Source organism: Sycon ciliatum, chromosome 1 (genome assembly GCF_964019385.1).
Source record: "Sycon ciliatum chromosome 1, ocSycCili1.1, whole genome shotgun sequence".
Lineage (NCBI taxonomy): Eukaryota > Metazoa > Porifera > Calcarea > Leucosolenida > Sycettidae > Sycon > Sycon ciliatum.
Window position 1 is genome coordinate 25,327,936 of NC_088643.1, and position 3,445 is coordinate 25,331,380.

The window sequence follows — 3,445 nt, forward strand, 5'->3', positions numbered from 1 at the left end:
CTCGTCATCGTCCTGCAACGGTCGGCATTCTTTGTTGCCGTGGGGCTTAGCTTGTGTACATTTTCGCTGCGCTCACCTTCCCCTCATTGGTCCTACCATAACCTTGAACCTTCCAAGCTGGAAGGCTGTTGGTTTGCGCACTGTTAGAGCTAGGTCTCAGGTCGTTGAATGTCTCACTAGCCTGTCGTAGTAGCCTGTCAGTTGTGTGCCCTCAGTGCCCTGTTGTCGCACTTTCTGATTTGTTAGTCGTGGATAGTTGCTTCATACTGGTAACTCGTTTCCATGTTCTTCTGTTCTAATCGTGAAAATAGTGAAATTTAATCTCTGGTCAAAGCTTCTCACTTTACAGTAAGGCCACCCTTTGTTAATTCATTGTTTAACGTCCTTTTTTTCGCGAAAAGGTACGCGGGAGGGCGGAAAAAAACAAAAGCCCATTCCAAAAACTGGAAACCCCAATCAAACATTTTGAGCAGTAAAGCATGTGATATATACCATATTTCTGGGTCTAACGGCACTTGCAGGCATAGAACAACACTCTTTGATGGTACATTGGAGCACATGCCTGATGAATCCAACAAAACAGGTACATAGCATGGAGTTAGCATGTCATGAATTCATTACAATCTGGATTTTTACTAGGACACACACCGTACGATATTTAAAAGCCAACAAAAAAAGAAAAAGAACACAAGACAAAGGCATGCCCGGGAGGCAAGATTATAAGTTTAAGGTCATGATCGGCACACTGTGAAACTACACAATCATGTATTTACAACTTCGCATATTATTGGTACTACTACTTTCTTGTTTTTTTTTCGGTCGGAGGCGAAAAGGTACGCGGGCGCGGACGTTAAACAACGAAAAAAGAAAGGGTGGCCTAACGGATGCAAACTATCCAAGAGTTTCAGTACATGTACCAAATACAACAACCATGATAACGGTGTGTGCTTTTCTTCCATTGTAATTTGCTCCATACGCAGGATCAGCCCCAGCATACTCAAAGCCCTATGCCGATAGCATTCCTGAAGTCCCGTCTAGTAAAGACGTCTATGAAGCGGTGTGCATCAGGAAGTGTCGGCCTCCCTTGCCGAAACATTGGCTGGAAAATGAGGTATGTGGAAGACTAGGGCAGGCACACATGTAAACACTGCACATGAACTGCGTTTGAAGCATGACAACCTTGGCAGTAAATGTCTGGCACCGACATCATACAAACATCTACAAATACAGCACACACACACACACACACACACACACACACACACACACACACACACACACACACATTCATCACACACACACATTGAAATACTCTCTATTCTCCCCCCCCCCCCCCCTCTCTCTCTCTCTCCACTCACACACACACACACTCACACACACACACACACACACACACACACACACACACACACACACACACACACACACACACACGCACACACCATGTACCATGCATATGGCCGTCGCAAGAGAAGCACGCAAATCTGCAAATGCACTGGATGTGCACCCACATATTTTCTCATGTAGCAACGATATTGGACAAGATCTGAATGAGACAGATTAAGACTGGCGCCAGATAACTACCTAACACCCCCCCCCCCCCCCCCCCCCACACACACACATAACACAAGCCTGACGTCATGATCATACATGCAAGTCAATGCTATGTTTCGATAATAATGTGTGTGTATGTATGTATGTGTACATGTGTATGTGTGTGTGTGTGTGTGTACATGTGTGTGTGTGTGTGTGTGTGTGTGTGTGTGTGTGTGTGTGTGTGTGTGCGTGTGTGTATGTGTGTGTGTACATGTGTGTATGTGTGTGTGTACATGTGTGCGTGTGTGTACATGTGTGTGTGTGTGTACATGTGTGTATGTGTGTGTGTGTGTGCATGTGTGTACATGTGTGTATGTGTATGTGTATGTGTGTGTGTACATGTGTGTGTCTGTGTGTGTGTGTGTGTGTGTGTGTGTGTGTGTACATGTGTGTGTGTGTGTGTGTGTACATGTGTGCTACGCGTATCTTGTTTGTACGTGTTACACAGGTGCTGAGTGTCATTCATCGTATCATCAACACGTCCTGGAAGGAACACGGCCAGAAACGCTTCTCAGCCAATCGAATCTGGCGCAATGTCCAAGCCCTGGAGACTGTGAAAGTAAAACGGCCAGACAACACTGTAACGTGAAACGGAATGACTGCGTACACCTCACGCAATCGCATCCCTTGCCCCGTTTCTCAACAAGACACATCCTCGCCAAAAAGAACTGATTTAAAGCATACTTGACTCGAATGCCTTGTTTGCAGGAGCGGTAGATGCACGCTTCTATAACCCCTACCAAAACTGGTCACAGCGAAACCAATCACAAGGAACAGAATAATAGGAGAGAATTCACACGCTAAGGAGCTGGCTAAGGCTGTGGCCGGAACGCTAGGCACTTGAACAAGCAAATGGCTTCCATACAGTCCCTCAAACTGTACCTTGACTACCCCACTGCAGGCTAAAAAGCACATGAGAAAAAACTATTTTCAACTCAATTTTATTGCTATTCGATTTGTGTATATAGCTCTCTGGTTTCCAGATCACCGATGAGCCGCTCTATCTTTAAAGTATATTATTTAATTCTATAGAGCGTATGGAGTACATGCATATAATAAACGTAGAGCCGGACGATTTATTGCAATCTTGTCCATGATTACGTACATGTACGGGTAGTTGTATAACTGAACGCGAGGCAAGGCCCAAGTTGTCCCAACAACAGTACTAGTAATCGGCAGTGTGGCAGTGTGGCAGTGTGGCAGTGTGCGTGTTTCTCAAGTAGTCAATTCATCTATTTAGTACCATACATTTCCGTCTTCACGACGTGTAGTCTTAGGGTGCGTTCTTAAATTCTCTAGCTTCTAGGAGAAGAAGAAAAGAGAAGTCGGAGAAACTGGGATTCTTCAAGAACGGGTCTCGAAGAATTCGGAGATATTTTGCAGATGTCAAGCAAAATGAAGCGCCAAAGGGGCCGCGATCTTGAGTGCCACGAATATAGTATGCGCTGTGCGTATGCGAAAAGGGAAATGCGTACACTCATGATCAACACGTGGCGTTTAGCCTAGTTCGCATGCGCTGATCCCAAACCGCGGGAATCTCCAAGTTTCAATCACCTCTGAAGCTTGGAGAGCCTCCTAAAATTCGGAGAGGATATAAGAACAGCTCTCGAACTTTTCGGAGAGTCTCCAACTTTTCCGAGAGGATTTAAGAACGCACCCTTAATCTCGTGGATTGTTCGATTGCCTTTAATTTATTGAGTATCCAGGTGACTATGACTTTGTATGTAGGCATGCTTGCCCCCATTTGACAGCAAAAAGAATACACAGAGACACTATATATATTTAGAATATTGTTTGCCTGATGATTGCACACGGTGCATGAAAGTCAGAGTAGCAAAACACTACGAGT

The 3,445-nt window shown here is 45.0% G+C and overlaps 1 long non-coding RNA gene across 1 annotated transcript; it reads left to right on the forward strand.

Annotated features, from left to right (window-relative positions):
• Positions 1 to 708: 708 nt before the first annotated feature.
• Positions 709 to 2,748, forward strand: LOC135819901 (uncharacterized). The gene is made up of 2 exons (XR_010554003.1): positions 709 to 1,111; positions 2,045 to 2,748. It is a non-coding gene; the product is annotated as an uncharacterized LOC135819901 (long non-coding RNA).
• The last annotated feature ends 697 nt before the right edge of the window (positions 2,749 to 3,445 follow it).